General features: G+C 43.0%; 1 long non-coding RNA gene and 1 pseudogene across 2 annotated transcripts in view; both read left to right on the forward strand.

The window, feature by feature from the left end:
- LOC309636721 overlaps window positions 1-14,170 on the forward strand; it is a 939,587-nt gene that overhangs the window by 616,541 nt on the left and 308,876 nt on the right. The window lies entirely within an intron of this gene.
- On the forward strand, window positions 3,285-4,238 carry LOC309636422 (lysine-specific demethylase 4D pseudogene; annotated as a pseudogene). Its single transcript has one exon. The product of its transcript is annotated as a lysine-specific demethylase 4D pseudogene (transcript).

Consider the following 14,170-nt stretch of genomic DNA (forward strand, 5'->3'; position numbering starts at 1 on the left):
TTTCCTTTAAAGCATAAAGGTGAAAAGGATGACATTTTATATCAGAAAGCAACATTTTTTCCCTGGTAAAATTCTCATTTATCTATGCATTTAAACTACAAGCATTGAATGCATATCATTTTTAGGTTTCTTCATTGGGGCCATGTATTTCTGTTATTAAAGGAATTAAAACATTTTTTCTCTTTTTTTTTTTTTTTGAAGATATATTCTCTTTATTATAGTTACTCATCACTATCATATGTGCCTTCTGGGTCACTTTGGTAGTTCATGTTACATTTTTCCACATGTAAATTATTTTTATCATTTTACATGATGGGGAAGAAAATACGCAGATGTGTATCCATTCAGAAAAATAATTCATAATGCACAGATTATAAGAGCAGACAGAATTGAAATTAAAATTCCTTATAGAATACAGATACAGATTTCCTTTTTTTTTTATTGGAGTATAATTGCTTTACAATGGTGTGTTAGTTTCTGCTTTATAACAAAGTGAATCAGTTATACATATACATATGTCCCCATATCTATTCCCTCTTGCATCTCCCTTCCTCCCACCCTCCCTATCCCACCCCTCTAGGTGGTCACAAAGCAAGGAGCTGATCTCCCTGTGCTATGCGGCTGCTGCCCACTAGCTATCTATTTTACATTTGGTAACGTATATATGTCCATGTCACTCTCTCACCTTGTCCCTGCCCCCCCTTCCCCCTCCCCATATCCTCAAGTCCATTCTCTAGTAGGTCTGCATCTTTATTCCCATCTTGCCCCTAGGTTCTTCATGACCTTTTTTTTTTTTTTTTAGATTCCATATATATGTGTTAGCATACCGTAGTTGTTTTTCTCTTTCTGACTTACTTCACTCAGTATGACAGTCTCTAGGTCCATCCACCTCACTACAAATAACTCAATTTCATTCCTTTTTATGGCTGAGTAATATTCCATTGTATATACGTGCCACATCTTCTTTATCCATTCATCTGTTGACGGACACTTTGGTTGCTTCCATGTCCTGGCTATTGTAAATAGAGCTGCAATGAACATTTTGGTACATGACTCGTTTTGAATTATGCTTTTCTCAGGGTATATGCCCAGTAGTGGGATTGCTGGGTCGTATGATAGTTCTATTTTTAGTTTTTTAAGGAATGTCCATACAGTACTCCATAATGGCTGTATCAATTTACATTCTCACCAACAGTGCAAGAGGGTTCCCTTTTCTCCACACCCTCTCCAGCATTTATTGCTTGTAGATTTTTTGATGATGGCCATTCTGACCGGTGTGAGATGATACCTGATTGTAGTTTTGATTTGCATTTCTCTAATGATTAACGATGCTGAGCATTCTTTCCTGTGTCTGTTGGCAATCTGTATATCTTCTTTGGAGAAATGTCTATTTAGATCTTCTGCCCATTTTTGGATTGGGTTGTTTGTTTTTTTAATGTTGAGCTGCATGAGCTGCTTGTAAATTTTGGAGATTAATCCTTTGTCAGTTGCCTCATTTGCAAATATTTTCTCGCATTCTGAGTGAACGTTATATTTCTAATAATTTGTCTAGCAATGAAAATTAATGATTAGATTTTAATTAGAATGTTTCAAGTATTTACACATTAAGGATAACGCTTGTTAAGGATGTGTACATTTGTGTTCTGTACTTTTTTCCTGCTTTTGTTTACATAGGCACTCTTTCTATAATGGTAGATTTTTATCTGTGTTCCCTTATTTTATTATAATATGATTTGCTTGTCCTTTTCTCTCTTTTCTCTTATGCTTATGTTTTTACACTTTTAATGGTCTACAAATTGCATTTTGGTTTCAGTAATCATTTCTATTGGGTGTTATGTTTTCTTTTGTAATCGTTTCAGCTTATATCATTGTTTTCCTTTCCCTAATTTATCTTTTGGGTTAAGCCATCCAATTTCTTGAGTTGAATGCTTAACTCCTTTATTTTCTAGCTTGCTTAATGTCCTTACACTTCAGTTAGATAGTCCTCTTTTTCTGTCTTATGATTTGCCCTAATTTTTTATTTCTAAATTTCAGCTTTATTGCTGTATAATTGACTTAGAAAATTGTAAAATATTCAGTGAACTTTGTGGTGATTTGATATACATTGTGAAAGGATTCCCCCCATGGAGTTAATTAAAACAGTTACTTCATATATTTACTTTTTTTGGTAAGAACATTTAAATCCTACCCTTCTAGAAAATTTCAACTATATATCACAGTGTTATCAACTATAATCACCATGGTTAACATTAGCTCCTGAGACTTTCTTCACTGTGTACCCTTTTACCCTCCCTTCCCTGCCCTCCACTGCAACCACTTTTCTACTGTGGTTCTGTAAGTTTTACTTTTTTTTTTTTTTTTAAGATTCCACATATAAGTGATGCCATGCCATATTTGTCTTTCTCTGTCTTATTTCACTGGGCATAGTACCCTCCAAGACCATCCATGTTGTTGCAAAGGGCAAAATTTCATTCTTTTTATGGCTGAGTATTATTCCATTGCATATATGTACCACATCTTCTGTAACCATTCAACCATCGCTGGACATGTTCGTTGTTTCCATATATTATCCATTGTGAATAATACCTCAGAGAATGAGGGAGGACAGATATCTCCTTGATATTCTGTTTTTATTTCCTTTGGATATATACCCAGAAGTGAGACTGCAGCATCATATGTTGCTTATATTTAAAATTTTTGAGGAACTGCCATACTGTTTTCTATAGTATGCACCATAGCTGCACCAGTTTACATGCCTACCAAAAGAGTGTACTTTTTGCCCTTAAATTCAAACTTTGAAATTAAGATTGCTATACAATTTTCTTTAACTTGATGTTAAATCAGTTTGTTTTGTCATCCACTTATTTTCAATATTTTGTACTTTCTGTAGGTTTGGCTTGGAAACTTCCATGGAGAGACTTTCTGCTACAGTGAGGTGAGAAGCCACCCATGCACTCAAGCCTGGGAATCTGGAGAGGCCTCAGGCACTTATATCCCTAACAGAGGAAACCCACAGAGCTGCAGGCTGAGGCAGGACTTGGCTCAGAGAGCCCTCTCCTCTGGGAAATAGTCTATTTTCTTTGGCTCCAAAATGCTGACAAGAGCGGAGTCCTTCTGGTGGATTGACAAGCCTGGAGAAGATACCACCTCGTTTGTTTAAAAGTTCAAGTCTGAGTTCCTGCCTCTCAGATATATCTAAACTTCTTTAAAAATAAAGGAAGTATAGGGAAGAGGTACTCCCCAGCATTCTCAGGTATCCAAAGCATACCGAAGAAGCTGGGAGTCCGTTGCTTATTCTATTGCCGCCATGCAGTCTAAGCACTTTGGTAGCCAGAACCCAAGTTGGAAGATTATGATCTTCCACCCAACCATGGAAGAATTTGAAGATTTCAACAAATATATTGTTTACATGGAGTCGCAAGGTGCACACCGAGCTGGCCTAGCCAAGGTAATTCCACCGAAAGGATGGAAAGGCAGACAGACGTACAATGATATCGATGACATCTTAATAGCCACTCCCCTCCAACAGGTGACTTCTGGGCAGGCAGGTGTGTTTACTCAATACCACAAAAAAGAAGAAAGCCATGACTGTGGGTGAGTACCACCACTTAGCAAAGAGTGAAAAATATCGGACTACAGCACACTTTGATTTTTAAGGACCTGGAGCGAAAATATTGGAAAACACGCCTCTATGATTCACCAGTATATGGTGCGGACGTCAGTGGCTCTTTATTCGATCAAAACACGGAGCAGTGGAACCTTGGACACCTGGGAACCATTCAGGACCTGCTGGAGCAGGAGTGCGGAGTGGTCATCGAAGGCATCAACACCCCCTACCTGTACTTCGGCATGTGGAAGACCGCCTTCGCCTGGCACACGGAGGACATGGACCTTTACAGCATCAACTACCTGCACTTCGGGGAGCCCAAGACTTGGTACGCGGTGCCCCCGGAGCACGGCCGGCGCCTGGAACGCCTGGCCAGGGAGCTTTTCCCGGGCAGCGCGCGGGGCTGTGAGGCCTTCCTGCGGCACAAGGTGGCTCTCATCTCGCCCACGGTCCTCAAGGACAACGGCATCCCCTTCGATCGGGTCACTCAGGAGGCTGGAGAGTTCATCGTGACCTTTCCCTATGGCTACCACTCTGGCTTCAACCATGGCTTCAACTGCGTGGAAGCCATCAATTTCGATCCCCCCACCCCTCGCGCTGGATCGATTATGGCAAAGTGGCATGGGAATAGGGCTCTGCATGACCTTTGGAAAAATCTGGGTTAGAATAAGGGAGATTTCAGGTAAGCACCCTGAGGAGATTTTAAAATGTGTGGCTGGGTGGGGGCTCTAAAGGGGACCTATAATTACCAGCTGGTAAGGGAGTTGGTGTTTAGAATAGTAGCATTAAGACCAGAGACTTGTAAGGTACTGAAACTGTGTGTGTGTGTGTGTGTGTGTGTGTCTGTGTGTGTCTGTGTGTGTGTGTGTGTGTGTTGCCTTCTGTTTTCCTGAAGCAATATGGAGTGAAGACTTTGTTTTCGTGGAGCAGCAAGGAAGTAGGGAGGTGGGGAGACTTTATCTTCCTTTCCAGCCAGGCTTGGACATGGAAGAATAAGATGAGTGTGGCCATGAAGAGGTGAGGAAGATGGGCCGTGTCTCTGGGATGCACTGCAGAGAAGAAAGGAGACTTGGGGAGGTCTGCATTGTCACCAGACTGTGAGGCCACCTTCCCTGGCCCCTCTCCAGAGCTGCAGAAGCTTTTCTTCCTCATCATGGCAGAGAAGGTGACTCCCAGGAGAACCTGACTCTGTCCACTATGAAATTTTGTCCTTGGTATAGGAAATTCCAGAAAGGCTATTACTCTGGATAGTAATAATGATTCTCTATTCAGTACTCCTCTATCGCCTCCCCTGCAGCCTCTTCTTTTTCTTTTAATGGTGAAGTAAATAAGTGTGATGCTGTTGCTGTGGTTTTGTGTTTTCCCTCCATCCACAAACTCAGTCCATCCATGGACCCACTCTGTATGCATAGGTGCAAAGTTGAATCTGAAGGGTGATGTCTTTCATAAAGCAAAACTTTTCCGCAGTCACTGCTTTGACCTTTCCAGCAGTTACTTAGAGGGGACAACTGGACTTCGAGTCAGCAGAAATGGCATTCAAACCTGCGCTTTGCTACTTTCTAGTCGTGGGACCTTCAGCCAAAAAATGATTGATTTTCTCTGAGCCAGAATTACAGTGCGAGAGTTTTGTGAAGATACTGGGGATGTAAATGTGACAGGCATGTAGGAGGTGCTTAGTTAATTTGATGTGCATTCATACACTCTGCTGTCCTCTTGGGCCCGCCCAAGGCCAAGGACATCCGCTCATATTCCTTCTCTGATGCTCACTTCCACTGTTGTTTTCCTCACCACCCCACCCTACAGGCTTACACGTTACTTTTATTTTACTTAATAGACAATTTTTTCAGAGTAGTTCACAACAAAATTAAGTGGAAAATTCAGAGGATTCCCACATACTCCTTCCCAGGCTCCTCCACCATCATCCACAGCAGAAAGGAACATTTGTTACAATCGATGAACCTGCACTGACTCCTCATCATCACCCAGAGTCCGTAGTTTAATTTATGGTTCATTCTTGGTGTTGTACAGTCTATGGATTTGACCAATGTATAATGACGTGTATCTACACTTATAACACCATACAGAATAGTTTCATTGCCTAAAATTCCTCTGTGCTCTGCCTATTCATCTCCCCCTCCCCCCTCCCCCACAACCCCTGATCATTTTACTGCTTCCATAGTTTTGTCTTTTCCAAATGATTTCTTTCACGCAATAATATGCCTTTAAGTTCCCTCCACTTTTAGTGGTTTTATAGCTCATTTCCTTCTGTTGCTGAATAATATTCCATTGTATGGTGTACCACCCTTTATTTATCCACTCACCTGCTGAAGGACATCTTGGATGCTTCCAAGTTTTTCTGCAATTATGAATAAAACTACTATAAACATTTGTGTGCAGGTTTTGGTGTGGATGTAAGTTTTCAGCTCATCTGAGTAAATACCAAAGAGTGCAATCGCTGGATTTTATGGTGAGACTATATTTAGTTTTGTAACAAACTGCCAATTATTCTTACCGGTAGAAAACTTATCTTTTTTGTTTGTTTGTTTTTGCTCCTGATCTACCTCATGTTTGCACAAAAGGTCACACATACCCATTTGCAAATTCCACTCCTTGGGGTATTTCTCCTTGTTACAGTGTTACAAAGGCAAGGTAAAGATTTCACAATCAGTCAAGAGCCAGAGGACCCAGCCCTTATTCAGACTCCTACACCAACTTGTTTAGTAGTCTTTCAACAAATCAGGTTTCCATGGCTCTCCACTTGCCAGTTTAGGCAAAATGAGCTCTTAGCCACATTGCTCCTCTGAGAGAGTTTGCACATAACAAGTTCAGATCCGGGCAAACATAATTTGTGCTAACTAAATATTACCTATTATCACTATTACTTAGGAACCAAAGTTGTAAGATGAACATTAGAACCTGTATTTAAACGTAACTTGTAGAGGTTGGAGTTCGGGTCTTGGGACTCCTCTAAGATTTATAAAAGCGTCAGTTATGGATTTGTCTGACTACCTGGCCACAGTGAATTATTCATAGAGATTAACCATTACACCAATTCAGTTTCCGTGTGAGTAAGGATTCCTTTCCAGATATTTAGAAATAACTTCACCATGATATTTATGTCGTTAGATGGTGACCATATATGGGTTTTGTTTTGTTTTGTTTTTTTTAAATAAATTTATTTATTACTTCATTTTATTTTTGGCTGCATTGGGTCTTCGTTGCTGCACGTGGGCTTTCTCTAGTTGTGGCGATCGGGGGGCTACTCTTCGTTGTGGTGCGCAGGCCTCTCATTGCAGTGGCTTCTCTTGTTGCAGAGCATGGGTTCTAGGCATGCAGGCTTCAGTAGTTGCAGCACGCAGGCTCAGTAGCTGTGGCTCGCGGGCTCTAGATCGCAGGCTCAGTAGCCGTGGCGCATGGGCTCAGTTGCTCCACGGCAGTGGGATCTTCCCGGACCAGGGCCCGAACCCGTGTCCCCAGCATTGGCAGGCAGACTCTCAACTACTGCGCCACCGGGGAAGCCCCATATATGGGTTTTGAAGTTGCTTTTTCCCCCAATGTTTGTGTTACCTTTCATCACTTTAAATAGGAAACCACAACAGATGCTAGGAATTGGCTCCCGAGATAAGTGGACTGGACGCTGATCTGAGTTGAACAGATCCTGGTGAGGAGCAGCTCTTGCCCATCCCGCTCTGCTCACCAGCCTCTCAGACTGAAACGCCTCACAAGCTCCTTGTCATTGACCTGCAGTGATTACAGGGTAATAATGAGACCCTTCTCACGCTTCCTCAGCGAGTGGTGGGTGTTAGGGGGATAAGCAATTTCAGGGAGGACAGAGGAAGGGCACAACTGAGCCCTGTTGGGCATGGGTAACATGTTAGAGGTGCCACTCTATGAAAATGCAACATTTGTGTGACCGGGTTTCTGGATTTTTCTAGGATCCTGGCATCCAGTATCCTCATGCCCTAAATGTTCAGGCCCCTCTAACTAACACAGAGCTACGTCCAGGCCTGTAGACCTCAGACAGCATCTTTTCTTTGTCCCATCTCTCAGAGAGCCTCTTCTCAAAAGATTCACATGGTGCCTATATATTTCAGGGCCCGTTCACTCACTCACTTATTCATTCATTCATTTATTCAGCACATGTTTACTAAGCACTTACCATGTACCAGGCACTGTTTGTGGAATTGGGGCACAACAGTGAAAAAGGCAAAGTTTCAGTTCTCCTGGATCTTATATTCCCATTATAAAGAGAGACATAACAAGTCAAGCAGTCATAAGGGCTAGGAGAAAAAATAAAGCAGAGTAAGGGGTTAGAGAGTGACAGGACTGCTATGTCAGAGAGGGTGGCCTCTTGGGAGTGTGGTCTTCCAGTGCGCCCTGTGGACAAGGGAGTGAGAGCATCATTCTAGGCAGAGGGACAACACATGCAAATACCTGCGGTGGGGGCAGCCTTAAGGTGCTCACAGATTAGCAACGTGGCTGCAGAGCAGGAGAGAGGCGGCGGGAGCTGAGGCGGGGGGGAAGGCACAATATGTCATAACTCAGTGAATGCAAACTCCTCCCACTGAGTGCTTGGGGCCATTGGTGTTTTAGGTGAGCTGGGGATGGAGGAATTTGGGGGCCACAGAGTCTTTGAAAGCACTGATAATTCACAGCCATCCCTGGAAATGGCTCTATCTTTCCTCCCAGAGGCAAATCCTGAGAGCAGAAGGTCTGTAGGTTCTCGTTTCCTGCTGTATCAGCTGACATGTCACGTTTCTCACTCGTATTGAATTAGGTGGGACTTTAACAGACCCAGCAGATCACTGGCATTCACTAAGTTGACAACAGCCATCCCAGCTACTTATGAGCAACTCCAAATCAATGCAGTCAATATTTTGGAATTGTGCTGAGGCCCATATTCAAATAATGTGGAGAGCAGTGAAGGAAGCTCCTCAGGAGACTTCAGGAGAAATTCTCTGGAAAAACAGCTGCCAGGTGAGAGATCAGGTGTCAGAGTTGAACGGGCTATAGATTTAGAATTTGAGGCTATGTACGGGAAATCCTGGCTCCAGAAAAGGATAATTTTTAGGAAAGAGCTAGGATGAAGAGTTTGCAAAGAAAGAGCTCAGGATCCATTCCCTGGGAATGTCAAGCGTCTATTGCATAAGTTTCTTTTTCCTGAGAAACTCCTTAGTAACCAGGTGACCTAACCTCACCTCTCTTGTGGTATATCACCTTGACTGTACTTACACACGACCGTCTAGGACCCTGAGAACTTTATTAACCTATAGTTTAGCTCATGGATTGAACCAGATTAATACAGTTGATAATTATCTTTCTTGGCTTTCTCTGTTCAGTGAGGACTCAATGAAAATTGTCGACTAAGTGAATGACTTGAAACCGCCAATAGAAATGAAACAAGAGCTAGCATCATAAGAAACACCGAAAATAAATAAATATTTCCTATTATAGCATAATTGCTTCCATGTTAAATGTCTTTTAAAATAAGATATCCAGTTTTAAGGTGGGGGTTGAAATAACTTACAGAGCCAGAGAATAAACTCTGTTTCTCTTATTTCAATATGAGACCTTCATTCATTGACGCAACAAATATTGTTAAGCCCCATCACCGTGCCAGTCTAGTACTGCATGCTAAGGGAACATAATATGAAGTTTATGACCTGCTTGGAGACAGACAGGCAATTAGGCAGTTTCACCACGCCACAGCTTCTTCCCAGCTACCATAACCATAGCCAGGCTCTCCCCCAAACTGCTGCTTTTAGAGCCTCTGAAGAAAGGTATCTTTTAACGGGAACAGTCTGTCTCAAGTTCAGGGCCAAAGCCTCCTGGGGCTCTCAGAGCTGTTTCAGTCTGTTCTGGGCTCATGGCAGCTCTCTTGTCCACTTTTCTCAATCGTACCTGACAAATGGGCACAGGTCACCTTTTTGGGAGAATGATGGCTGCTCCAGGCATTCCTTTCTTACCAGGGCTGCAGGGGGACGGGACTGGCTTTGAATGCCCCCACTGGCTGCTTCACTCTAGGAGTGAGTGTCGCTTATTGTCAAATCCCCCCTTCCTCCGCCCATGACATTGACATTCCTTGGCTCCTTTAGGGAGCCGGGGCATTTCAATTCCATTTCCTGTGTTCCATTCCGTTTTCCCACTATCTGCCCCCTTGCTATGGACCGAATGTGTCCTCCTAAAATTCATATGTTGACACCTTAATCTCCAATTAGGGATTTGCAGGTGGGGCCATTGGGAAGTCATTAGATCATGAGGGTGGAGCCCTCATGAATGAGATTAATGCCCTTCTGAAAAGAGAGATGATTATTCTCTTCACCATGTGAGGATGCAGCAAGAAGGTGGCTGTCTGTAAAGCAGGAAGAGAAGCCTCACCAAGAAGCTGACCATGCTGGCACCCTAGGCTTGGACTTCCTGCCTCCAGAACCGTGAAAAAAAACTGTTGTTCAATCCCCCCAGTTTATGGTACCTTGTGATAGAAGCCCAAATGGATAAAGACACCCCCATAACTGCTTGTCTACGGTTCACACTGGCTACTCTAGGAGAAAGGTTAAAAACAAGTAGGCTAGAGACAGGAAACGTGGTTATCATATTATGAGTGTCTACAATGTGCCAAGAACCCTGACTCCCAATTTGTATACATCGTTCACTTTTCTTTCCAAGAGCTCAGTCTGTAGAGTCGAGCAGATGGAGATTGGGAGCCCAGCTCTGCCTTTTGCTAGGGCGACGGGCAAGTGACTCAGCAGCACTCCTAGGCCCCTGCTCCTGGGAGAGCCAGCGGGGCCCAGCACACACCCTGTGTCCAAACACCAGGGCTGTGCTCATAAAACCGTGTGACCTCGGCGGGCTGCTTCTGGACATGATAATAACAGTACTCACCACAATAGGATGGTTGTGAAGCTCAACTGACTTAATATAAGTAAGAGACTACGAGTAGTAACCAGCTTGAGGTAAAAACAAGCTATTATTTCACATCTAGTTGAAGATTTTTTTTTAAAAAGTGGGATTTCAGCACAGTGTTCCATGAGAAGCACACAACAAAGTCTAGCTATTATTGAAGTTATTATTATTACTTATTTTGTGTTACTTTAATAATATTATTCATTACTATTATTACTTTCAGACTTAGAGGTGACAGACTTGGGGTTGTCCCTGCTAAAGTACTTGAAAGGAGAATGACAAAGGAAAAGCCTATAGCTTCTTCTTCCTTTTTTTTAAACTTTTTATTTTATATTGGAGTATAAGTGATTAACAATGTTGTGTTAGTTTCAGGTGCACAGCAAAGTGATTCAGTTATACATATACATGTATCTGTTCTTTTTCAAACTGTTTTCCCATTTAGGTTGTTAGGTAATATTGAGCAGAGTTCCCTGTGCTCTGCAGTGGGTCCTTCTTGGTTATCCATTTTAAATATAGCAGTGTGTACATGTTAATCCCAAACTCCCTAACTATCCCTTCCCACCTTCCCCCTAGTAACCGTAAGTTTGTTCTCTAAGTCTGTGAGTCTATTTCTGTTTTGTAAATATGTTCATATGTATCATTTTTTTAAATTCCACATATAAGCGATATCATACAATATTTGTCTTTGTCTGACTTACTTCACTCAGTATGACAATCTCTAGGTCCACCCATGTTGCTGCAAATGGCATTATTTCATTCTTTTTAATGGCTAAGTAATATTCCATTGTATATATGTACCACTTCTTCTTTAGCCATTCCCCTGTCGATGGACATTTAGGTTGCTTCCATGTCTTGGCTATTGTAAACAGTGTTGCAATGAACATTGGGATGCCTGTATCCTTTTAGACCATGTTTTTCTCCGGATATATGCCCAGTACTGTGATTGTGGGATCATAGGGTAGCTCTCTTTTTAGTTTTTTAAGGTACCTCCATACTGTTCTCCACAGTGGCTATACCAATTTACTTTCCCACCAACAGTGTAGGAGAATTCCCTTTTCTCCACACCCTCTCCAGCATTTACTAATTGTAGATATTTTGATGATAGCCTTTCTCACTGGTTTGATGTGATATCTCACTGTAGTTCTGATTTGCATTTCTCTAATAATTAGTGATGTTGAATATCTTTTCCTGTGCCTCTTGGAAAAGGCTGTAGCTTCTTATCACTCAACGCGTGGACAAGATCCACAGCACGGACATCGCCTTTGACTTTGGTGAAGTTCAGGAGCTCAGACTTCGGCCGCAGACCTACCACTCAGAATCTGCATTTGAAACTAGATCCCAGGTGAGTCAGGGGCATGTTCAAGGTGGAGAGGCACCGCTCCAGTGTGCTGGTCCTCAGCCCACTGGAAACACATTTGAAACACACTGATGTCTAGACCCTCCCCCCATATTCTCACCACCCCAAAATTGCAGCTCCATTGGCTGGGCTTGCTGGCAGTCTCTCTGCCATGTACCTGGGGCTTGGCTTTTGGGCGGTGGGAGTTTGTATATCCTTGAAATGGGGTTCATCTCCTTCCTTCATCCACTCCTGCCCACTGCTCACAGCACCCAGAGCCTGCTCACCTTTCCTGTGAGACCCTTGACTCCTGGTAGAAAATTCCCTTTCCCACCCGGCTCAGGCCGATCATCTAAGTGACTGTTGCTGTGAGGAGGACGGCTCATGCCCCATCGTAAGGCCAAGGACTCTCCTGGGGGCCAGTCTACTATTGTTTTGTGGGAATGAGGGTCATGGGGTTGTCAGTTTCTGAATTTTCCAGAGAAGCTAACAACTTGGGATTTTATGAAAAAAAAATGTAAATGTTGACAGCTAGTTAAAAAAAAACTTCGAAGTCCTGGTAGCCAAATAAAACATTTCCAGAGCTCAGACTTGCCCCCTGTTCTAAACAGCCCATTGGGATTTCAGAGATTCCACATGCCATGGAGGCTAATCCAACTGATCTTGCTGGAACTTTGGAGCTGCTAGAAAAGGGGAGACACCCGGCGTCCCCTAAGCCACGTGGCCAAGGGTTTTTAATCCAGTGACTTGTTAGTTTGGTAGCCCCTCTATTGAAGGCACACCTTCCAGAGGCCTAAGCATGGCTGTTTCTGACACTCACCATCGAAGAACTCTGGATGTCCTCCTAGGGGGACAGGGGACCTCTCTGCCTGACCTGGGCCCAGATATGGTAGGACTTGTGCAGGGCAGTCGTATTTCCCTAGGACAGCAGAACGGAAGGAAAGAAAGGACAGTTTACACTCTCCAATCTTCTCCCTCCCCTCTTTTCTGCCCTCTCTGAATGACAGACAGCCCCAGCGTTTGACACAGCCCCTTGTTTAATGCTGCCACGTCTCTGCTAGTGACCGAATATTTCTCCCTCAATATCGTCTTCATACAAGATGATGTGACTTGTGTTTGTTGCTAATATTAGATCTGTAACAGATGCCCTCATTGTTGGGCCCTGGGTCCATGTGGAGCAGATTAATAAAGCAAAGACAAAGGCCTCAAATACTCAGTGACTTGAAGAGCAGAATTTGTTGCAAGGGACAGGGGCCTTACACTGTGTTGGGCAAGGTGAGGGGACAGGCCTGTGAGAGACCAGGAATTGAGACCACAGTCTAAGTGCCATTGGAATTGTAGGCGGAGCTCTTGGGGTAAACGGGCAGGGAGCATAAAGCATCAAGGAGAGGCATCTTCATGTGGAGACAAACAGTGATGTGGTTAAAGTGACAGGTCATCTAGTCACCGCTGGTGGACAAAATTAGGAGACAGGGGAGCCAGGAAGCAAGTCTAGGGAGACAGTAGATAGTTCAGTGAACATGGCCAATGTCGTGGTTCTTTTGGCTCCTTTCCATTTTTCTCAATAAAGCCTTTGGAGACAGATCAGAGGAGGGTGGTCACCTACCATGTACCTCCTGGGTCTTAGCATGGACCACTGGGACTTTCTTTGCCCCTCCCTCCTCTTCTTATTGCATGATAATTTGTGTTTGTGTTTTATCTTTAATTTATTTTATTGAAGTATAGTTGATTTATCAATACAATGTTGCGTTAATTTCTGCAGTACAGAAAGGTGATTCAGATATATATATATATTTATATATATATATATATATATATATATATATATATATATATATATATACACATATATATACATTCTTTTTCATATTCTTTTCCATTATGGTTTATCCCAGGATATTGAATATAGATCCCTGTGCTGTACAGTAGGACCTTGTTGTTGATCCATTCTATACGTAATAGTTAGCATCTGCTAATCCCAAACTCCCAATCCATCCCTCCCTCACCCTGTGTTTGTTTTTCCATATCTCCTGAACGTGTTTTCTCTTTTTTCCAAATTTTTATTTAGTTGCCTGATCCTTGGTGAAGTTCCTGCTGCACAGCGAGGTGGAGATCACCTCTGACTGTCTCGCCTGCTACATGGACCCACACACAGCAGGCTTTGTCTAAATGAGCACTTTCTGCCCACAGTGATCCCAGCGCTAGTGCCTCGGAAGGCTACCTGAGACTTGGTCAAGGCCAGTGGATCAAGGGTTCTTTTGGTCTCTGGAGGGTTGTGCTGCAAAATTTCTGTGCTATCTTAATTTGGAATTGGATTGTCAAGG

Source organism: Balaenoptera physalus (assembly GCF_965194825.1).
Source record: "Balaenoptera physalus genome assembly, chromosome: 10".
Lineage (NCBI taxonomy): Eukaryota > Metazoa > Chordata > Mammalia > Artiodactyla > Balaenopteridae > Balaenoptera > Balaenoptera physalus.